The sequence below is a fragment of the Athene cunicularia genome (genome assembly GCF_003259725.1).
Source record: "Athene cunicularia isolate RWA chromosome 1 unlocalized genomic scaffold, athCun1 chr1_part1, whole genome shotgun sequence".
Lineage (NCBI taxonomy): Eukaryota > Metazoa > Chordata > Aves > Strigiformes > Strigidae > Athene > Athene cunicularia.
Genome location: NW_020799091.1, coordinates 99,635,668 through 99,660,458, shown reverse-complemented (window position 1 = coordinate 99,660,458; position 24,791 = coordinate 99,635,668). Strand labels below are relative to the sequence as shown.

The window sequence follows — 24,791 nt, the reverse complement described above, 5'->3', positions numbered from 1 at the left end:
AAACTACTGGTTAAGCTGACAAAAACTGTCATAGGAATTATGATATGCATAAAAAACTCTGCCAAGAAATTGTGATGAAAGGAGAATTATCTGGCTCAAGAGACCAGGTTTTTTAATGTTTTCAATGAAAAAAATGTACCAGTGACTTGCACTGATGACACAAAGCTAGAAGAAGTCACAATACAGAAGAACTCTTTTGTCTCATATTGATCCCAGAGCACCATAAGCTCCCAATGTGATAAAAATGACAGAAAAGCAAATGTAATCAAAAGATGCACCAAGCCAGACCTTCCCAATAGAAACAGGAGTGGATGCTGCCGCAGAAGACATTGACCTCATCTGGAATAACATGAGCAATCCTCGTCATCTGTGGCGAAGGTTAATACAGGCCAGACTACCTTCAAGAAAAGCAAGTCAGACACAATGAAGCATAGAGCTTCACTATGAGAGGCAAAAACAACAGCACTGTCTCATGCGGCAAAACAAGAGGCTGCAAAAGGACATGATTTATGTTCATGGGCAGAAAAGGGTAGGTTAAAAAAATCATAAATTCAAATAGTTGTATTCATAGTAATTTCATCCTGACAAAACAAGTAAGTCAAGATTAAAACAGGCTGTGCCTTTTCCCCTCTCCCCTTTGCAAATGGCCTCAAGTCAGGCAGCAGTCCCTGGTACTGGGCTCAAGCAGAGAGACCTGCCTAAATGCAGGCAGCCCCGAGCATGTGTGTGGGATCTCCCAGGACGAGAGAGACGCACAGCAGGCAGGTGCCCACTGTTCCAGTGTGACTGGTGCTGGCCCCAGGAGCTGCAGGCACAAGCCACTATGGTCTTTCTCTCTGACACGTTTCAGTGGGCAAGGATTGAAGATTATAGAAGTTTTGCACAACCATTTCTCTTACACAGACTAAGCTTTGCCTCTAGAATAACAAAACTGTAGGCAAATGGGACATAATCATATAGCAAAGAGGCAGCTTTATGCACCAAGCAACCCTAGTGGATCCAGCTGGCTTGTTCAGGAAATGATTATTGCCCTTGATTTCATGAACTGACCTACCTTGGTGGGGTCCATAGACTGCAGTTGCATCAAGGGAGCGATTTTGTCCTTTCAAAAGATGTGAAACTCAAGCTGGTCTTGAGCAATATGAAAAAAAAGTAATGTACTGATGCTGCTGGACTAATCCTCTATAGTTTGGCAGGCACAGTAGTTGGTTCAAGTTCTCCTCTGGCTTTTCAAACTATGGTCAGTAAAGGTGAAATGTTGCTGGCACACATAACCTACCTGTAATTACTACAAAGCCAGCCCTGCCAGATGACCAGCTGTGGGTCTTGTACCTTTGAGCTCCTTGACATCCTCCAGAGCAGACTGCCAAAAAGAGCTTCAGTTTCCTTCTTCTTTTGAAAATGATTCAAAAAGTATGGGCAGAGAAGGAGCATGGAGAGATGTTCCAAATCCTAGGTGAGAATTTTCCAGCACCAGGCTCTTATTTTCTCTTAGTGCTTCAATATTTAATTATTATATGAAAAGCATAAGCAACTAATTACAAGACAAACTGAGGACAACTGTTCCAGGAACATCCAATAATGTAGCGAGTCAAGAAATCCTCCTGTGAAGGTGCCTCCCACAGGAGAGGTGGGAAAATGGGAGATTTTAGGCTCACCAAGAAGAGGACATTCATCTGGACCTCCCCAGTTTTGGAGTGACATCCTCTTGGGTATGGGATGGAAAGCAGCAAGCGAGTGCATGCACATGTGCAGGGGTGAGGGAGAGGAAGCTACTCTTTCTCTATTTTGTTAGTCTCTGGAAAATTAAATTTTGAGTTGAAAATACCAAGTGAGTTTAAGTCAGATCCGTAGTTGTAGCAATCACTCTGAGCCTTGGATCCTGCTGTGCGTCTGCCTAATCCCACCTGGGAGCTCCAACAACAAAGTATCACTTGCCTGTGGCCCTCGGCAGTTTATAACCCAGGCTCCAGAGTTTCTTAGCTGTACCAAACTCACAAACCACATTTCAGTGAATAAACCATTCACCAGTAAAGAAAAATTGATTGCCTAGCCTGAAGTGAAATGTTAACTGGAAAGTCACCCAGCAGAGCTATTTATTAAGAGCACTACAGATGCCACCAGACTGAAGCACAACCAAAGCACTGGTGGAAAACTGCTTACTGTCAGCTCTGGTTCAATGCCTTTTTTATAAAAGAAGGTCACTAATAAAATGTTCTGCCTTAATATTTATAAGAAGAATATTTTTCTTACCTGTAGCAGTTACTGCGTGGTATAGGCACATAAATGAAACATTATACAGTGCTAAAGTATTAAGTGGGATTTTTTTTAGGAATTATAAAGTATGCATTAGAAATGCAAACTTTTCATGAAACAATAGCTGTACCTCTTCAAAAATGCCGGGTTGGTGAAATATCAGCCACACCATCAAACGAAGACACAGTAAATCTACACAGCACTTGATATTTTCAGCAGTAGTAAGTGTCATTCCATCATTTCAATGCTTCATGTTGGTACGTGGCCCAAAATAGTCCTAAAAGAAAATAACCAGTTTCCTCTTTAAATTTAAAGAGTAGTAGATGATTTTAGTAGCTGAGAAAGCTACTGATATTTTCTGTGGCGTCATTCCCAGACCAAACAAAAATAAAAATTGCAGTACATGTAGACATGGTGTATTTGCGGACACACTGACCATATTCACCTATGTCCGCATTACAAGTGTATTATTCAGCCCACCTGAGCCCACAACAGTTCCTGAATTCATGTGACGGGCATCTGTCTGACAAATGGAGCAATCTCCAAGCTGCAGCAAAGACCACCCTTTCCCAGTAATTTCCCAGCACTGCTTTTGTCTGAATGCACACAGCCACCACTGTGTTACCAGATAAAGTAAGTTTTACTCAAATGGGTGTTAAAAATATCAGGGAGCCTGAACTTCAGTCCTCTTGAAAGCCAGATTTCCTCCCTCCTGTGCCTTCACACCAGGAGAGGTGATTTTCCTGTGCCTTCCACTCCACCAGCAGCTGTAGCCTCACCGTATCTCCACACTGATCCTACAGACTTAGGGCAGGAGTAACTTAGTTTTTGCAGTGAGTGGATATACCTCAAAGACAAAGAAGAGACTATTGCCATTTTAAAGGGGAATTTTAAAGAGGGGCCAAGAATCAAAGGACACCTTTACAATTGAGCTAAATAAAGACTCCTTGGTTTTGCAGGACTGCACCAGCCTTTGCACTTCTTTTTGAAAGGCAATACTCCTTGTGCTGGTTCAGAGGTCTTTACTGTTGAAGTTTTCAGACCACTGGTACAGAGTCTGCCCTACAGATGCCCTGGTAATCTCTGGATGATTTGTCATCAGAGACAGTCTTCCCATCTTAAAAGATCAACTTATCACTCAGCATTGATGGGCTGCACAGCCCTTCCAAGTCACTCAAGAGTGAAATCAAAATATTTCAAATGTAATTCCTTCCTCCACTTGTTTACTTGTTTTTTTCCACCACTTTTCAGAGTCAGCATACCTACATGAAAAGTGGAGGAGGGGGAAAAAAAGCCAATATTTTGCACTTTATCATTTACAGTTTTCAACCAACTCCTACAAAATCTGTCTCAAAAAGTTATGCTCTGTACATTAAAGGAGGAAAGACAGCTCAGTGCAGTGCAGGAATCTAATCACAGTCTCAAAATTAAGGCCAGATCTACCTTACAAATACTTGCCAGCACAGCTACGTCAGTCACAAATTTGATGGAGCGTGACCTCTGATTACGCCTACAGAGGCCACTGCAATATAGTTATAGGAGCAAAACTGTGATATGACTTATAGTAACACCTTTTTTCCCCAAAGAAAAACAAGTTTAGAATAAGCTCTTCCAGAAAAAGCACTGATTTGCTGGTGTAAGCGCCAGCCACATGAAGAAGGCTTTATACCACTGCAAGGAGGCTGTGCTGCTGTACTGCACCAGTGATGTGCTGTTAACAGGTATCTGGCCTTGCTGCACCCAACTCCTGCGCCCGCCCTCAGCGATGCAATGCCTTTCTTCATTCCTCCACCAGTCCTGCTGCTCTCAGCTTGCTAGGAGGGGAAAGTCACTCTTTTCTCTGTTGGTCCCTGTTGTGCAAAAAATGGGCTGCTCCAAGCAGCCTCTGGTCGTTGCAATACACAGCAACACAGGCACTCTCCTTTTTGCAATACTGCAGCCACTTGCTTCTTGTCTGTGAGGCTGCCAGCTTCTGGCTGTGCCAAGGGTGGGCAGAAACCTCAGGTCTGTCAGGGGAAGAAAAAGCGTCTCCCTCCACAGTGCTGACACCATCCTTTTCTTCAAAAGGAAGCTGTTGAGCTTATGCATATTGGTCTCACTCGGAACAAGCCGCCACACGAGCCATCCAGCAAGCCTTCTGCCTGCAGAAATAACAGCTCTCTTAAACACCCTGCCCAAAAGCCTTAGTGAAATCAGTGGAAAATTAATTCAGTGGGCTTTGGATCTGGCCCCCGAAGAAGTAATAAGGTTTGAAGAGTCACACACAAAATGAAAGAGCTTAGTCCGGCTTCCACCGTTTTTGAATTGCCATGAGAAATTCTTCTTTGCCTCATACACGTAACTTTAACACCAAAAAGGAAAAGGCAAAAGGGTACTAAGAACAGAAGGAAAAAATCTCAGAGAAACAAAATGCTATTTCTCTGACTTTTCTAAAAGCCATTTCCTCAGTGGTAATTTTTAGCACCCTTTTCTTTGGCCCACTCACAAGCCAGGCTGTGCCTGGCCCTCTAAAGCCAGCTCCACTCACCCCTCCCTCAGGGGTTGTCCCACCAGGGTTTGGCTATGAGGAAGGGTCCTTCTCCTCCTCCTCCCCTTCTCCCTGCTCTGGTCCAGGAGACCTGACAGTGAGGAGAATAAGGAAGTAAAGGCAGTGGCAGGCAACACTGCCACTTTCCCCCGCTACCAACTCCCGGCATGATCCCAGGTAGCAGTCCTGGGGCAACATATCTCACTTTCCCATTTGAATAAAAAAGGTGTCCTCCAAAGGAAACTTTCAGTAAGCATTCTGAAAACACCCTTGTTAACATCTTACATACATTTTTTTTAAATACCTGAAATTCCCACAGCAGCTATGTTCAGACAGAGTACCCAAAAAGCAACCAAACGCTCTTCTTTCTCTGCAAATGACGTTCATTGCTTTAACCTTTTGAGAGCAAAATGAAGACAACACAGGCTGAAGGAAAATCATCCCTTCTTTCAGCCCATCTCACAGGCTATAGAATCCACTGCACTGGCCTGATGACATCTGTAAGGCTGCAATTAGCTACCAGCATTTCTGTAATCTTATGTAGTGTAGCAAGCAGTAAATCCATTGATGTGACATTTTTGTGGAATTTCTGTTGGTTTGTTTGTTCCACAGGTTTAGCTTTATAAAAACAGAAACCTGACAGGCTTGCTTTGTTCACAGTTTCAGACAGATTCACCAACTTTGAGGGTTCATTTCAGGTTTAATTATTAGATTAATAATTAAGTACCCAGGCAGTAAATCTCTTTTAAAGATAATAAAAACATTTGAAGAGTAACAATGTTAAAATCAAGAGTAATGCTCCTCCAAGCATCACCCGAAATCCCACTGCACCAATTAATAATGCAGGACATTGTTTAGCCTGACCACTTATCAGCACAGCAGGTCACAAGGGGGAATTTAAACCAGGCGTGTCTGCAATAGCTTTTAAATGAAACAAATAAACTACTACAGCAGTGGCTGGAAACGTGGTTTGAGGCCAGTTTCTACCACCCCCATTCACCAGGACCTCTGTTTTACCCTGAAAAGTCTAAGTGTTTTCAGCAGATGGAGGAACAGGGAAAAGAAGGTGTTTTTTGGCACAGATCTCATTCCCTGGGATGGGGTGATGGGGCAGAAAAAGGGCCCTGTGAACCACCTGCCTGATAATTTACGGGTCAACAGCAAGCATTGTGATGAGAGGGGGGCACAAGACCCCCAGGATGGGGACAGTGCACCGGTGCCACAGGTGTAGGAAAAGGGGCAAACTGCCCCTCAACCACCTCACTCCACTTATTTCTGAACAGAGGCCATGCAGCAGCCCATGCAGCAGGAGAGGGCTGCAAACAAAAGAAGCCAGACACAAGGTTTGGCATGTCTTATCTACGCCCAGCTGTGGGAAAGTAGGGAAGCACTTGATTATCACTTCTCACACAGGTTTTAACATGCCTGAACATATTCTCTGCCTCTTAAAAAAAAAAAAAAAACAAACAAAAAAACCAACCCAACCAAATATATAAAGGAATGTATAATCACTTTTGCAGGGTACCTTTGCGCTCCAGATTGCAGAGTCTGACCCGCCATGTATTTTTCCCAGCAAAATGTGACTTGTGAAACATTTTACACAATGGGCAGTTCAAAATTTTTAAGGGAAACAAGCTCCCCCAGCCCCACGGGTAAATTAGGCAGAGGCCTTTGCTGACAGCTGCCATACCAATGAGGAACAATGCCCCAGTGAAATCTGAACATGGAGGTGAAATTAAAAAGTGTTTACACAAGCGATGGCAGGAAGCTCTGGCCAAACATGCATCCAAGCACATCCCAGGCTGCTGGGCTCAGGCTTTCCATGAGACAACTCTTGCGGTGCCTGGAGGAAACACGCACATAACATGCTAAGATCATTTTTTAGCATCTACTGAAATGCCAAAAAAAAACCCCCATCTGGATGGCTCTAACCAATACTGCAACATGGAGGTACGTACGCTGGCATGGAAAAATTTTCACAAGAATAGTTTAGTTGTGGGCAGGCAGAAAGCCATGCCAACTCTCTGCCGAGTCATACAAGTGCACCTCGGAGCCATTCATAAAAGCTGGTGCTTAATTTAAGGCACGAAGCATTGAGAAAAACCCAGACCATGAAGCAGCTAATGAGATCTGGAATATCGGAATGGGGAGAAAAAGGAAAGGGATTGCAGTTAATCTTCCTAATGAGCAAAAAGGCTGGGAAAACTCTAGGAAGGTTTTGTGCAAGGATTTATATGCACTCGCAAGAGCTCAGCAAGGTTAATAATCTGCTCTTCTTACAACACTGCACATAAATATGCAATTCTAGGGCACAGGGCCGACATTGTAAATTTATGCTCAATAGTTCCATTTGGATCTTCCTTCTTAAAGCCTGGCTTCCAACCACATTTTGAAAAGGAAATGAGTCCTATACTTGTCTCTAACAAGTGGGCAATACCTGCTCTGGTGCTTTTGGTTTTACTGTATTGTTTAGGATTTGGCTTTTGTTTTTTAAAGCCTAACCTAATAGGTTTAGGGAAATAAAGGGTCCATAATTGGTTTCAGAAATAAGACAAAAAGACTATTCATTCGCTCATTTGTTTTCAGGAAACTTATCCTGACATTTCTCTTGTCACTAGATCATGAAAAATGCAGAAAATACAAACATACACAGGATGGTGTTTCAAAGGGAAGAGGTACAACCCTGCTTTAGCTCCCTGTTTCTTCTGGCGAAGCCTATATTCGAGGATATTTCTGTATCATCAAGAGGCCTTTTTACTGGAACTTTTAACAAGCAGGGAAAACACAGCTGCATCCCGCTTGCCAAGTATAAGTTGTTTATGCAAGATTTCCAAAATCCATCTTCTTTTCCCCCACAGAAATCTGATGTCCACTCTTAAGGAAGATATTTAAATGGTATAATACAAGACCTGAGCAAAGCTCAGCACTGCCATAATGGAAGTTGACTCCCACCAGACTCAAGGGATGTTTTTACATGAACACTCATGTGACCGAAGTATTGTCCTGCAGTGTTACACCAAGGTTATTATTTCAGATATCACCCTGTCAAGTAACTTTATTAAAAGAAACAAGATTTTAAAAATATGCAGAATTCCAGAAAGAATTAGCCCATAATTCAAGTGAGCAGCTTGAAGTGCAGATCAATGCGAAGCAAGGATTGCTAGCATGCCTACTGGCAATGAAGCCATCCCCGGGCTAGCATTTTTTCCAGGGAACTTTCAGATGAAGATTAATGGAGACATGAGAACAGCTCTCAGTTTAACCTGTCAGCCAGTGACTTCGGACTAAATTGAATTATGAATTGTTGATCCCATAAGAACACTACTTAGACATTTTCTTCCAGTGTACATCATTTAAGACACTATCCATCAAAATGAAACAGAAAAGAATTTTTTGTCTGCCATGGGTGATTTTGCCCAATTAATTCATTAATGGAACTTAAGGGAAATATTCAGAAGAATGCCACATGGTATGAACAGATAAATAAGATGTCCCACTGTACATACTTTCTAACTTAGTCTGTATTTAAGGCAAGCAATAAATAACAAAACTGAACAACAGTGAACACAGTGCTTAGTACAAACATAAAAATCAAAAAACAAAAATGTTGTTAATTTTGTTGATTCCTTCACTGCACCAAGTGTAAAAGGTTGATAAATTTCTAAAAAAAGGATTCAATTCACAAGGACCATTCTTACACTACTGGAGGTATACAAATGGCAATTTGAAACATGAAAGCCAGCCTAGCCCATAGCGCAGGAGTGATATCTCAAGCCCACATGTTCAAATGCCTCAGCAGCCTGAGTGGTGGGTTTTGAGCTGTGGTCTCTGCAGCAGCCCATAGGAAGCCAGGGGACAGGGACGGCACAGCCACAGCTGCTACAGTATGCAGCATGCTGCCCGCTGACTTCTTCCAAGGAGCTCGTGCCTCTGCTGGAACAGTTTTTATGGATGTACTGACTAGAAGATGTTGAAAGCCACTGCATGGAAGTTCAGGCTATGCACACTGGAATGGGTTTGAATTTGAATATACAGAAAAATAAATAGGGATAAATCACATCCAACATCCTGACAGCTAACTATAGATTTTAATTAAGCTGACGTGATATCGAACTGGATCGAACTGACATGATATCGAACTGACGTGATATGAATTCTGGACTAGACTGACCACAAAGCTACGAACGATGTCACACAAACTAATTTGATGCTTTGGCATCAGGCTTAAATACACTAATATGTTGTTAGTTAGACCAGCCTTAAGTAACACCCCAAAATTCTACCAATATTCTCCGAATCCATTTAGATGAAGAAACATTGATGCAACAGCCATCCAATTTTTCCGAGAAGATTACAGTGCCTTTCATGAAAGAAGCCAGGAAGCAGTTCTACATGCCAAGGCAGTAAATAGAATTAGATTTAAAAACAGAAGAGTAATAATTCCATTTTTAATGAAGAAAAATGGCAGAAAAAAATTTAAAACTAATAATTGTTATGGAAACTCAGCTGAAACATTTGCTGATTTTAAATTAAAATGGTCTTGCGTTGGACTAACGAAGAGTTGTATTTAGAATATTTTCAACACTCTTTTACTTTAAAAAACACATTTAATGCATCTTTAATTAAAAGAATAACCTACAGGTCTTGGAAGAAAAACCTGGTACATCTTTATGGACTCTTCTGCTGCAAAGAAAAACACTGTAGTGTTAGCTCCATCAAGAATATCTAGAACTTCATCACATCATTCAAGTTCAAAATACTACAGATATAAAATTTTACTAGTATGAAATTTAGATAATACAGTATTTTCTCCTTTCTCCTCAGTCTTACATTTTGTGATTTCATTGCAGTGTCCTAATCTTTTAATCTATTAGCAAGGGATCATAAATATCAACAGAAGGGCTGGTTAGGGTGCGGCAGCTAAAACCGTCCCTATGGGTGTACCCAAGTGCACTGCTCTAATTTTAACTCAGGCGTACAGGCTGAGCTGTACAGCTTAATTCCGTATTTCACCATCACTGCTGCAGGGGCAGTAACTTCCAATAGACGACTGGTATGGACGGCTGCGGGCAGTCAATGACTCAGTGCCCAGTTTAATTTGCTATTACACAAGACAACACCTTTAGCTACCTTTTTTCCTGCACTTTCAGGACCAAGTGCTCCACACAGGGCTGGTGCCCCTGGCTGGATGCTATGGTATAGCCCTGTGACTACTCCTGTGTACACCCCAAACTCTTCTCAGGTAGTGGGAGCTCTAGAGGCATGAAGAAACCTAAACTCTCTCCCCATAGCACCTTTTTGGCAAGAAAACAAAAAAAAAGTCAGTTCTACTGTGGTTCTGTAGAGGCAGATGCAGTGATATCAACGTACAGGTAACCTCTGCTGCTGCAGCTGAATCCCCTTACCATAGGAAAAAAATCAGTTCCACTGTTGTTCTTGGTACCACCAACACCGACCATGCTATGGGAGACAAGGAAAGACTCACTGTAAGCAAGAAAACTCTCATCTGGGGAGCCTATAGACCTCCAGGCATTTCCAGAGAGATGCAGCACTGGCTTAGCCCTCTGAGCATCCTCAAGACTTTAGAGTTGGCTGCCTACCTCCAACAGCACAGTCCAACGTGCATATGCATCCCTGACGACAGCCCAAAGAAAATGGCTATCCACACTGGGTCTATGAGAAGCTAAAAACATAAATGGTCATTTAGTCAAAAAAACCCACTCAGTTTCTACATGAAATCATGATAACCTGGCCCAGGCACATGATTTGTATGTCTCACGCTCTTAGGGATCAAGCTTTTCACATATATTTATGTCTAATCCTTTGAGCACTATTACAATGTCATAATGAAAATAAAATAACAGCTTTCAAGTGTAGCTATTGGGATAATCACATTCAGCCAGAAACAATCAGAAAGCCTGAGTCCTCAAATCCACAATTTACAGTGAAACAGCTAATGCTAACAGGTAGCATTTCAGATTGCATTCTTTACTGCTGAATAAATTCAACAGTGTTATACAATGTTCTCCCATCAAGTAGACCTATTTTCTGTTATTAGCCTGATGAAATAACCTGCAGTACTTACATCAGGCATGTTCACGTTCCTGTTGTTTTCTTTACACTCAGCACTGTCGCTTATTTTCACATATTCACCAAGATTTTAGGAGAACAGTCAGATCAGCCATGTGGGGGTGATTTTCAAAGAAGGGCATATGTGTCTTTAGAGCTGAGGCCCATTTTTTTCTAAATTTTTAAGTTCTAGAGGATTCTGTTCATTTGCAAGGCAAGAATTTCAGTGTGCAGCACCCAGGTTGACAGGCTTATTAGTTTATGCAGTCGTGAAGTTTAAGTGAAGGTTGTATCTTATAGTGAAGGTACTAGGTTAAGGCTCCACTCTCAAATTTAATTCCATAGATTCACAGGCAAGTATCTTAAATCTCCCTGAATCTTAAATCTCTTTTTACAGATGGAGAAATTACTTTCCTGTATCACTGAAATAAAGTTAGAATAAATCCATTTATATAGGTGAGGTGCTCAAGCAGGTGACATGGTGGTGACAAATATCTAGTTAGACAGAAGGGACTGTGCTCAATACCACATAATTTCATCAGAGCATCAAAAAAACACGTTGTCACTTTGCTTCACATAAAAGACCTATCTAAAATGAAATGAAAGGAATCATATGCACCTCCTTAAGAAACGACCAGAATTATTCTGACATACAGACTTGTAGGACTCACTCAATTACTTTGAGATAACGTTGCAATAAATTGTAGGTCAGGCCTGATGGAATATGAATCTGTGGCCTCCAGCATTCATCTACTAGGTTTAAAAAGAGAGGTCAGAAGAAGATAATCCTCTTATTGCTCTATCAGTTTTACTAGTAGAGACTTTAAATGTGAAATTTGGTCCAGCTCTAGCAATAAATAAATTATTTTAATTTGCCAACATTCCAAACCTCTGCCTTTCCAGAGCTCCAACTGGGAGCTTCACTGAACTCCAAGAGCACACCAGCATCACAGAGGCAGTGGTGGGGTGGGTCTAGCCTTCAGCACCTGCCAGCTCAACCCAGACAACCCTCCTGGCTTTTAAAAGCCCTTGGAATGAAGAGCTGAGAAAGTGAGCAAGAGGCTGGACAGGCCTCCACACAAATGTATTCATTTTTGAGTCCTCCAGAGAATTTTGCTAAAAAACTCACAGCAACAAGTTTAGGTACCTTCTGGTGTGAAGAGGGTAGAGAAAAAGCAGGCGCTGCCAGAAAGGCATGAATTTGCTATCTCTCCCTTCTGTACCAAATTCAGAGTAACATTAAGACGTGACTAACACCTTTCTGCAGAGATTGCAGCAAGGCAAGAAATTTTATTGCCATTTAGAGAATGAATCAGTAGCTCGGAGAGGAATAAAACCTTCTAAACGCTTTTATCTTCCCATATTCAAATACGCTTTTTTTAAAAGAGAATTTGATAGAAGTATAACTTTAAATACCTGCTGAAAATGCTTTAATCCTTAATTCCTTCTCATAGGTATTATATGCTGCCAAAACCTGTCCTCTGTTGAATCTGTTTAATTCTCTCTGAATAATCTAGGACCAAAGCACATTACAAAAAAGTTAGTGGAAGCAACAGGTAGGCAAAGGTTTCAAAAATCTGATGCTGCTCCCTTAAGTGACTCACTTTGGGGTTCAGTGAGCAAAAAATGCATTAAACTTTAAAGGGATTCCTGTACAGAAATAGCTCTCCACAGCTGGCTGGTCTCGGTAAATTTAAAGTGAGATGTACACTCTGAAGAGCAGGTTTGAGATTGCTCTTAAAAAGCTGGCTATCTGCAGCTTGCCTGTAATTTAGACAAGATTACAGGCAAGCTAAGGATGACCAGCGGTGCTTCTCCTAAACCCACCATGTGGAGGAAATTCCCAAGTCAGATGGGGGTATCCAGCCACCTTCAGCAACACAAGCTGGGGAACCATTTCAAAAAAATAGGATGATCAACCAACAGGCACAGCAAAGTTGGAGCAGGTCCTGGTGGCAAGCAGAATCCGGCCCCCTGACCCGAGGAAGCCCTGGAGCTAGACTAGGACCCTATCCTAGTGCAAGGGTGCATGTATTTACAGGGGCTGGCAGTCAGATCTATGTTCTGGAAATGAGGTCAGCTGGATCCAAAACTGGCTCCAAAGGCAATTCCTTGTTGCTCTTGCAGACAACAGCTCTAGGCTAAAATAACTGAGAGTAAAATGCACTGGAAATGTGCAAACTATATTCAATAAATATCCTTAAAACTTTGTAAATGTTCCTTAATCCACAAAATTGGTGTGTGAGGAACCATCTTTCTTTACAGAGGCACTGAGGCACCAAGCAACCATGCCTGAACTGGAGGCAAGTCATCAGTGGCAGGAACCGATCTCCTACTCCAACCACCAGACTATACTCTCTGCTAGAGGCAGCCCCCTTTCATCTCTTCAGAAAATCATCATTGAAACCAACTTAAAAGTAAAGCTTTTGCTGGGAATCCAGCAAAGCCCTGAATGCAGATCAGGAACCTGAAAGTTTAACTTGCATAACCTCACTCAGTACATTTAAGTTAGTGTTACGTGCTTGTCTCATGAGCACAAGGCTCTACCTCCCCCAAATACACTACAGCTGAAAAGCAACCCCCCAGTCCCTGAGCTAACGGCAGCCTCCACTGTCACCTCCAGAAGGAAAACCAGTCTCTGAGGAATAAGATGCCATCCCTGGATAGCAACTTCATAGCTCTTTGCTACTCTAGGTCAACCACATACTACAACGTCCTCAGCCTTTGATTATCGTGCCATCTCTATAGCTCTGCACATTTTATTATATAGGATGTTATTTTTTCTCTTAATAGATTTATTTGCAATTTTGCCTGCCTGACCACTCACTGTTTGGGAGCTGTGGTTTTACTGGGCTCCTTCAATTAACCTTCAAAGACTTCAACCCTTTTTCCCCTGCACTCAGCACCAAACAAACATTTGCTAGAGCACTACACTATTTACTTTCACAAGACACATTTCTCTGATATTCTGCATTGCTGAATTATGTAAAAATAGCATACTCCACCGACACATTTCCTATATGTTTTGCAAGTTGTTTTATCTGAGTTTTAGATACACAAGGGACATGTTCTCCCGAAATTTTCTTCTGAGACACCATCCACCCCCATCACCTCCTGAGAAGTGGTCATGGACCCTGCTGTATTTATACTGCAGTTACATTTGAAAGCTCCAGCACTGACTGAAACCAGAGCTCCCAGCTGCTTTACAGCCACACAAGGATATGTGATCCTTGGTCCAGGAGCTTACACAAAGCTGTAGCTGTTTTCCATACTGTTGTAGACTCAGGCCTGTCAATTATTTCATTGCCATTTATTTGGTGCTGGCGGGGTAAGCTATACCATGCCTCGTGCAACGGGACAGTCCCAGCTCCCCTTCCACATGGCACCTAATGCTTTGGAGGAACGATTCCACAACATTTGACAACGGGGACCAGGCTATTGGCAGGCGTAAAGTGGCTCAGAGCCTCCTGTTTTCCAGGAGGACTAGCCAACACACACCCAATGAGACTCCAGCCTCTTCAACGTTGGCGAATATGCCCAATTCAGAGAGACCAAGCCCTATTTCTAGCTCTCTTGCCTCCAGACGCATCCCACCCAAATCCTTGCCCTTCCCCACAGTCTGTTTGCTGCCAGCTTCTCCCTGCCCCCTTACCAAACACCATTCCCTGGAAAAGGAGAACCCAACAAGGACAGCTGTAAGGTCCTCAGAAACACGAGGTTTCTTCATTAGTTATGAAGCCCCATAAGCCTGAATGAGGCCCACAACAGCCCCTATTTCCATATAATCCTGCCTACTTCTCCCAAAGATGGAGTCCCAGCACCTCCAGCCCTGTGGACACTTTTACTCTCAAAGCCATACTCCAGAAAAAGACTTGATTTCTTTACTTTCACTCACCCAGCAGCATGAATCAAAAGCTGTGGTAGGTACGACAGTTTTCTCATGCTCTGAACAGCCGTGTTCTGCCTATTCCCCACACTACTTAATGTTATTTCGAAATACAGACTCCAACTGTTTGAGTACCTATGCAGATGTGCAACTTTGCCCTCCTCTGGCCTCACCCCCCCCACACTACAAAAAGGCTGGAAGACACACTTCAGCAGAGGCACCAGCTGTCCCCTGGCCGGGGGGACAGCCCACACTGCTGGCATGAAAAAGCAATGGGCTCGCAGGGACCCTGCCAATGTGTCCAAAATCTTCATGTAGCTCTGGATATTTATGTAGGTTTACTTAGTCCAAGTGGCCCGAAACAACTGACTGCATCTTCTTCCTCCTCAAAAATCCTCCTGTCCCTTTAAAAAAATTAAACCTATAAATTCCAAACTTGGAGGTATAGCTCAGGTAACCATGTCAAGCATAAAGACCTGTTTTAAACAGTAAACAGCAACTGAAATGTCATGCATTCATTCATATGCCTCCAAGAATGACAGCTTGAAGGAACACATCAAACAGTGTAACTTTCCAAATTAAAAAAAAAAAAAGGCTGGTAAATTACAGTGATTTTTCATTCCATAACAAAGTACACACACAAAATAAAGTGCTTCCTAGAAAAGATTAACAAGAAATCATCCAGATGTTACTAAAGCATTAAGATTAATTTGCTTAAAAAAAAAAAAAGCAGTAAGAAAATTACTCCCACTGGCTTGTTTGTCGTAAGTTTCATCCTGCAACTTCTAACTGAATTGACTTCTGTATTCTGCCTTGAGTCTTACACCAAGGCTATGTGCATTTCTGGTGCCTGTTGCCTATGCTTGCATGTCTTATGGCAGCACCTCAATAACTCCACTCTAGGACACCATAAAAATCAACAAAAATGCAATTCCCGCCCCTCTTTATGGGGGAGGGGGGGTGCAGGGGGGAGAAAAAAGCATTTCCATTATTGCAGTTGTGCAGAGGAAAAGAAAAAAGTTCCTTTATAACTGTTTAAAAAAGCACATCAGTCATTTTTAACCAAAACAACCTTTGGCATGTATTACACATCACTTCCAGTGAAAATTAATCAGACGCCTGGCAAAGGTTTTCGGTAACCACTTTAATTCACTGCAAAAACCTGCAGCGACCACTTAATAATCCCCCTCCGCTCCAGGAAACCTGGGACTAGTCGCTGTTTCAATTCCCGCGGTGCTTGGTGGGCAAGTCTCCTTCAGCAACCCTGGGGCTGCAGCCACGCCATGCCATGCTGCAGCATCCCTCCGGCTACTGAGGGGCTTCATGCGTGGGTCAGGCGAGGTGGGAAGCAGCTCATAAAGGGAGGCAAGCAGCTTCCCTGTGGCCAAAGAGCATCGGACAACCTCTGTTTTGGGTCTTCAGGTTTTGCTAGCATTCATCCAAAACCCGGGCACGGGCGAGGACATGTCTGATCCCTTTGGAGACGAGACTTCAGCGTCGAGACGCTGCTTTCCCATGACTGGGATAACCCAAAAACCTTCTTCTCAGACATTTGCCGCAGGCAGGGAGCTGGCAAGCAGCAGTCATACAGCTGCCGTTTTTTAAACTCAGATTGATCATTCGTGTTCACTAATTTCAGCTTGGGAAGTTTATACCACACGGTTAATGTCCTTTAACGTACTGGATTTGGGGGGTTTGGCAATATTTAGCACAATCCCATGCAGGCTGTTAAAATAATTTTAGCTGCTTCCATCTAGGTTCGCTGGTTAATGTGCAAGAATGTGCCTATCAAGCAGTGCTGTTCAAGGGAATTTTGTTTTGTAGTAACCATTAAATACGCCTTCTCCTGCACATCCCAGAGCTTGATCACAATCCCTCCTGTCCTGACCAGGATTTGGTCCCCTTTCCTGCCTGGGTGCAGGGAGGCGGCTGCACCCAGCAGCTTCCCAACCTCCCTTCCCAGCTGTGGTCTTGCGCAACAGGGAGTCTTTGTCTCCGTTTCAATGTCTAAGGGCCTGGAGCACACTCTGAATATACCTTCCCCGCCCAGGTTAATGCAAATGGATAACAAAGCAATTTTCAGCTGGGAAGCAGACAGCAGAAAGTTTATTTGTTTTCTCTCTGACTTGAGGATTAGAGGGACTCAACTGCAGGGCCACAGAGCACTGTTTGCTCACCTGGGAAAGTCACGACACCAGCTTTTCAAGAGTTTGTTACAGCAGTTTCTAAGAAACTGTGAAGCCCCCCCTCACCAAAAGCCCAACTGCTGCTAGACGGCAACGCAGTGTATGGAAGGAGAGACTGGTACGAGCAGCTCTGCGCATACATCAAAAATGGTTGGAGGCAGGTACTAATGCAGAATCGACGTGCTTTCTTTTTTACCCTCCCACCTCTGCTATTTTATCAGCTTCCAAGTACTGCTTTCCGTCTTCCCCAACAAAGCACTACAGATGAGGTCTGGCAACTCCTCCGATGCATCCATCCTCAGCTATGACTTGCTGGTGCCCTATCTGCCTTATGTTCAGAGAGCTCACCCTCAGCACCCAGGACAACTGCCCCAGCAGCTCCAACACAATGGGGAAGAGACATTTCTGTACACACACAGGAGGCTTTTGCTCCATGGAACAAGAGGCCAGTGCAGCAGAACCACCACCAGGCAGATGCTGAGTTCCTAAGTCCCTGCCTGTCCTGCCAGCAGCTGTGCAGCCCCCTATAGCCATCCCCATAAGCTGAAATGCATCTAAGCAGCAATACTAGTGATGGAAGTATTGATACAGAGGAAAAAATGGTTTGAGAAAAAAGACTGTTTCATAAAGACAACGCGATTCAAGTGCTGCATCTGTGCTTATTATTCAGCATAAAATCCCCTCAACAGGTGAGGTGTTTTCTTGGACTGTCATATGAAACCAAGCCCACCAGTTCCAAATTGTTTGGAAGGGAAAACAAATAGAAATGCAGAGCAACTTTCAAAAGAAAAAGTGTTTCCGCCTCTTCAGAAACAAACACAACTGTTCCCACCACCACAGCCACCCATCAACACTACCTCTATCCCCTTACATCTGTAGAAGAGCACACCTACTGTGACTTTCACACATTCCTAGGTCCACAAGTAATCCATTCACCTGACCTTTTGACAGACTCAAACCGTTCCTGAAATGTCCCTGAAATGTTCCCACTTGCAAACACTCATGCCATTACAGCAGCATGTACATATGCAAGGTGATTTGCGGTCAGGCTGAAGTCAGCTCACAGAGGTACTGCTCATTAGCTGTAACTCAGGTACACCTATGGCAATTCAAGGTAATGCAATTTATCTTCTACCACCCTGGGTAAAGTTGCGCCACGGCACATTTGCGATGCTCCTCCTAACAGCACACACACACAGTTCCTGCAGCCCAGCTAATGCTTGACAACTTGTTAAATTCCATTAACATCACTGTAAGCTTGAGCTCTTAATTACTTCATAATCCAGACCAACTCTAGACAACGCTAGAAAATGCAAGAGCTAAACCACTGCTGGTCTCCCATGAGCTAACCCCTAGCCTGCCACCCCAGACCTCGCTGTTGGGAAGCCCACTGAAGGCAGCGAGGGAGAGCGGGAACTCCTGGGGGTGCCAGCAGCAGCAAGACCACTGAGTCTCCTGCACAAGCTGCCTGTTAGGTAAGGCAAGGGCTGGCCACAGAGACCCTTCAGAGGGCTGCAGCTATGTGGGACCCCTCGGCCTGCATGCACCCAGATGTGTGCACTACCTACTGAGCACCCTGCTACACCACTGGCCACTGCTGGGATCATTTATTTGCTTTGCTTTACAAGGGCTTTTTAAGCTACCCGTGAACATCACATTCCAACTCTTATTGAAAGCATAATTGGAAGTCTCAAAAAGCAATTACATTAAAAGCACTCTGCAGAGTGAATCAACTAACTACCCGTTTGCCCACGAGCCTCTCGCGCCAGCCGCAGCACCGTAATTCCAGGATGTGCGCGCGGAGCTGAGCACAGAGGGAGGTTTCATGCATGGGAACCATACAACAGTTTCCTCTTCCTCAAGTCCTTCAACAGTATCCCACGACGAAAGGAAACAAGCAACAGAGAGCAAGCCCGCTGAGCCAGGGAAAAAGGATGATCGTGTTTGTTTACAATTCAATTAAAATTTGAGATGAACCAACCAATAAAGAGAAAAACTACATTCTGGTTCTAGAAACCCCTAAATCTTATGTGACCTATGCCTTGAGAGGCACAACAAAAAGATAAACATCTACATGATAACTTCCTTTTTTTTCCCCTGCTTCTGCATTGTTTGCAGTACAGCTGGGATAATCCCATTTCCACTGCTCTGTATTCTGACCTCTTTAAACAACCCCATGCTAGGATGTTAAAACACTCTAATCTATAAATAATGCATTCCCCTCATCCAGCAATGGATTACTGGGCTATAAAACTCACTGGAACACACTGCACAGTCACCAGTTTAACAAAATAATGGCAAGAAAGATTTACCAGTAGAGAGTTGCTCTCTTTCTTGCCAAATTCTTTTAAAGATTTGACACCACTATTACTTTTGCATTGGACTTTTTCAATAAATTGTTTAGGAGCTGCTATTTTATTCTAGTGCTCTTTTTTCTCCCCCACTAAAGATCTTTTTTTTTTTTTTTTTTTTTTTTTTTGGGGGGGGGGCTATTAATCCTCACAGCATGGAAAAAGACCAGCTCTGGATAACTAATCAGAGCCAAAGTGAAGGGGGAGCTTGATGCTGCCATGCGCCACAGGGCCTCAACACACACAGTGAGGCCACGCTTTAGACCCGAGCCTGTCTGCTGCCCTGACAGGGAGCTCCCATTTCTGCACCCCCCCATCCTTCTGCCCCAGCTTCTGGAGGATGGCCAGACATTCACTGGACCCCATGCTGGGCCAGTCCAGGTCACTGATCCTGCAGGAAACTATCAGTATTTTCCTGAGAGTTTGTTCTTAAACAGCTATTACCTACAACTCAAGCCATAATGCGTAACTTTTTTAAAATATAAGAGCCTGCTCCAAAGACCGATGTCCCACTGCTGCAATGTTGTAAAATCAATGCCTCTTCTCACCCTGATGCCAGTAGGAATCCTACCACTGATTTCCAGAGAAAAAGCATAAAGCTCAAGCAAACACTTAAATGATGTAAATTTGTGGTTTGGCAGATTTTTTCCAACAGGCATTCTGGAAAAATAAAGTGCTTCCGCCTCAAAACAAGTTGGAACCCTCTTAAAAACAGACATGTACCCTTTAAAGAGCAAGTTCCCTGAGGAAGTGTAACCAGACATGCCACACTTCGGCACTTGATTCCTTAGCTCTATTTGCCATGATTAACACTGCAATTTTCCACACATTCTTCATAATGCACAGATCACTTTTAACTCCGAAAGGATTGGGGAAAAACAAGCAACCCACCAACACCCACAAAACCTGCTTCCTTCATTCCACTGCACTAATCGCATGTGAAAATTTAAATCACTCCTGCAATATGAAAAAGCTGTCAAAGTAATTAATAACCGCCTTGACAATGGGTTTCTGAGATATTAAATGAAACAATTAAAGCACTAACATTTCCAACGGCTACAGCGTGACTTAATTCCCCCCAAAAAGGTACACATTATACTTTGCCTCTGCACAGGAGGATTACTCATGGCTGATGGGTCGCAGCACAGCTCTGAATCAGGTCTGAACTCTGTCTGTCAGAAAGCAAGCCCATGCCCCGCAGGAAGCAAAAGCCATATCCAACATTTCTACAGCAGCCCTGAAGACAGTGGGTCCGGATGGCGAGCCGGCCTCGCGACAGCAGCCAGCTGCTGGGGGAAGAACAGGGCTGGGAGACAACGCTGCCCGCTTGGTTATTAGCCCTAATGCTTAGTCACAGTAATTGCAGGGCCAGGGCTCTGTACTCACATTTCCTGTCACCAACCCAAGAATTAGGCAATTTAGATTTAAAGATAGTAACTGGTATATAAAATGACTTGGTAAGCGATCACAGAAGTAACTAGGAGAAAAATAAGCAACCCGATACAGAAAAGCTTTCCCCAGCCCCTGCTTCTGCAGCATTATCAGATATTTGACGAGTGCGAGACCCCAGCAAAACCAACCTTCCCACCCTTACTGCAAAGCACGGCAGTATTGCCCTTCACATCGTTTCAGCTTTCCCCACCTCGCAGAAACACCTAACAGGGCTCAATTCAAGTTGAAACCTTTCACGGGGCTCATTTTCAACAATTAAAGAGCATGGCAACCTGTAATTACTGAAAATAAAGCCAGACAGCTGGAGAAGGGAAGCATCTTTAATAAGTAACACGATACTACATTTTCTCTCTAAGGGAATTTAGCTATGAAGTCCCCAGCTCCCATTCAATCAGGTTGAGCTCTCAGTGTCTGCAATGAACCCAGTGTGCTTCTGCTCCCTGCAAGCAGCGCAAACCCTGGAAAAGCAAACAACACTCAACGACCTGATTAAATGCAACTCTAAGAAATCAGCACCTCCATCCACACTGGGGAAAGACAGAAGTTAGGAGAGGAAAGCTTTACTGGGCTTCCTGGACACACAGTGTCTTAGACAACATGACAACACTACACCCTGCAAACACATTTTCCCAGCTTTAGCTGAGCTTCAGCTGTGCTCATTCCCCCAGCCCGGCACACACAACACAAGCAAAAGTTAATGTCATTCATGAAGCAGCTTACCGCTCATCATCAACAGCACAAACATCTTTGCCTGTTGTATTTCCCAAGCCCCAGCTGCCTGTAACAGAAAGGAGGAAGCGCCAGTGTTTCATTCCCCTTCTGCTTCAGAGTGGGTGTAACTCGTTAAGTTTCATGCTAAGATGAGATGGGTCAATTGGGTGTGTTTGAAGGTTTGGGTTTTTGCCATCCCTCCCTCCTTTCCTCCCTCCCTCTCCTGATTAATTCCTCCTGTCACAGGCTTCAGACGAACTGCCACTCAGCCCCGCTGGCTCCTGAAATCTGAATTCCCAAGGACACCCCTCCAGGGTGACTTTAACTCACCAGCCTGGTGCACTGCGAGAGGAGCCAAGAACTAAAATACTCAGCCAACTCAGAGGCGACTTACACATCAGCAACGTGTGAACCAGCAGCATGGTCCCCTTCCTCACGCTGCTGAACTGCATCATCCTTGGCATTTCATTGCATTTTCAAGGAACAATTCACCAGCAAGACGTAAAATAAAAACTTTCTGACCTATTCTGCGCCTTTTTGCCACTGCCCTCGACTTCCTCCAATCCCAGAGGACTTCTCCCTGGGTATGTATCTGGACAGTGCTTCTGTAGGAGGACACATGTTCAAAATACACAGGCAGTTACCTCTCACTAAGCTGTCCACAGGTGCAAAAGTGTTTGCAGGACTAAGAACTACAGGGATTTAAAAATTACTCATGGATCTGGTTTTACTTAATTCGGCACTTTCATGTAACCGTCTCTGGATTAGGATTTAAGCAGCATCATCCTCGAGACCAGAGTTGGTTAACGGTTGTTATAAATAAATACCAATACTAAACCTAAGCCATCTATGTTCATCCCCCAACTTCCCCAGCTTGATTCCACACCATTTAAATGGGAGAAGAAAAACCGGTATCAAACTATTCTCAGAATGAAGTAGACAACACAGTAAATATTTTTTACAAACAGAAATCAAATTAATTAACAAATTAACATCTACAACTCGTGTGATACTTCAAAGATACAGAGTATTAAGCAATAACCATATCCTTGCAGTTTTGCGCTCTGCAACGCAGCAATGACCACGGATTGGAAAAAGGACAAAACCATTAGGAAAAGAAAAAAATAAAATTACAAAATAGACATGCAGCAGCCCAGTTCTCCCACAAAGTAATACATACTGTTGTGTGACTGCAATGATTAAATAGCTGTAGTGAGGCTGTGGGGCTCCACATGCCCAGGTGCTATGCACGCTAGAGAGGATGGAGAAGATGACTCTATTTTGGGCCATCCAGAGATGAGATAGTTGGAGAAGTGATTTGATGCAGCACAATTATTCTTACACACGCCATTATCAGAAACAGGCATGCAAGCTGAGCTTCCTGGTACAGCAGTTAGTTTTAGCCCACTTCAAACAGCAGTTTTCGTTTAACTTTACATCTGAGTACTTGCAGTGTCAGATGTTTCTGATATATCTGCCCATGCTTTGAAAGCACCAGGTCTCCCCGTGACCAGAGGAACTCCACCTTGACAGCAGAAAAGGGCAGAAGGAGGGATGGGATCAGACGTACCACTTGGACTAGAAAGCACTGAAATGCTCAATCTTTAGCCTTATGGTTAATTTAAACACTGAATGAGCAAAGCCAACAGCTCCTATTTGTGGGCCAGGCAGAAGAAACAAACGGGAGAAAGCCCAGGGAAGTGGTCCGCCTCCTCCAGAAGTTTTCAGCAGGTAACTAGCAAACCCTGAGCAGAGCAGGCAAGCAGGTTTGGTGAGCCATGAGTGACTCAGAAGGCAATGGGAGCTGCTGCTCCCTGCCTTCAGGTTCACTCGGGCACAGCCAGCACTCACCATCTTCAGACCATTTGAAGAACCTGACAGGCAAAGCTGCGTTCTGAGCTCCAACACCACCCGCCCTTAATCACTCCCATCAAAACGGCTTTGCCATTACATGGAAACCGATGTGTACGTATACACAAGTGTACACGCACACAAGATCCCATAGATACAAAGCAATTATGCTCCAGTCCTAAAGGAGGAACATATATGCTTACTGTGACAGATCACAAGTGATTGTCTAAAGCATTTTTCAGCCTAAGAGGACTAAAGGAGGCACACCCTTTTGCTGCCAGTGTCAGGTTCATTTGTATTCTGTCACAGCAGTTTGGGCCTTCTTTTCCTGCTGGTTTGCTGCTACCTATAGTAAATCCTTGGCATGGCCAGGACTTCCAGGAAAGCATGAACTACGCGTGCCCCCCATAAAAGCTGCTTTCAGAAAATTTCAGACAACTGAGTCATAAGTCAGCAAGTCCCAAGTCAGTCTGACCACTGGTGGATTTTAAATCAGTGCAGATGGATAAAAGAAAAGCAGTGATTACCCCTTCCCGTCGTGACCCATAGCACCAGAATAAGAAACAGCAAAAAATAAATAGCAAGACTGATGTATGTAGAGAGATGCACAGAATTACAGGTGCCATCAAGTAGCTAAGATCTGGGTTTGTTGTAGATACAGCACTTGATTTGCTTGATCTGATTGTGGCTGCAATCCTCAGGAAGGGCTGGAGGGAGAGGCAAGGGAGAGGCCATGTACCAGCCAATCCACCCTCCTCTAAAGCTTTGCTGAGAAAGGAGACAATGGGCCTTCAGGGTAGCCTGGCTGGGGCAAGCGACTGGCCATAGTCCGGGCTGCAGGGAGCAAGTGGCCCTGGCCGCTTGGGGAAGGTGTGGAGCGGCCGGCTGACAACAGTCTTGCCGAGGGCCCTCTTAGGCAGCGCCACAGCTTGTCAGCTCACGCCTGCCTGCTGCAGGAGAACAGGCATTTCCAGGCCCCGGCCCCGTCACCCTGGCTTGGCTGACGCATTTGGATATATGCCGTTTGATGTGGGCTTCCTCTGAAGGCGCGCGAGCCAACTTACATAAATCTTAATGCTCTCCTGTGCTACGTGATTAGTGAAGAACTACTGAAACCTGTTTTAAGACAACCTAGCATATTCTGCCCAAAACAGGCTACAGACAATCAGGGCAGTCACTGAGCTGGATGACTGGAGGGGCCATTGCCTCTGGGAGCTTGAAGAAGTGGTTGTCAACTAACCCCTGCAGCTGGACGAGGCCACTGGGAAAACACCCTTTTTCTTCCAGCATCAGCAAGACTTACACCAGAATCCCTTCGGGGAGTCCACAGGCTCTCCCAAATCTCCAGCTGAGATCTGGAGACCCCACCACAGAGCCCAGAGGAGAAAGGTCCCCCCAACACAGCACAGCCCACTACAGGACAGCACCTTCTCAGTGGTGAAAGGAGGGGAGAGGGACTCCCATCAGACACAAGCCAAGTCTGTATCCTTCATAAAGTTGTA

At 44.1% G+C, this 24,791-nt stretch overlaps 1 protein-coding gene across 9 annotated transcripts in view; it reads right to left on the bottom strand.

Moving 5' to 3' along the window:
* Nucleotides 1-24,791, bottom strand: part of TIAM1 (T cell lymphoma invasion and metastasis 1) — a 179,429-nt gene that overhangs the window by 96,675 nt on the left and 57,963 nt on the right. The window contains exon 1 of one of the 9 annotated variants that reach the window (XM_026844428.1): nt 21,448-21,539. The exons of 7 other annotated variants lie outside the window; for them this stretch is intronic. The gene's annotated coding sequence lies outside the window, so the exon portion shown is untranslated. Of the gene's footprint in view, nt 1-12,268; nt 12,327-21,447; nt 21,540-24,791 lie in introns of those variants that run through there. One more of the 9 variants, XM_026844436.1, reaches the window with a different exon arrangement.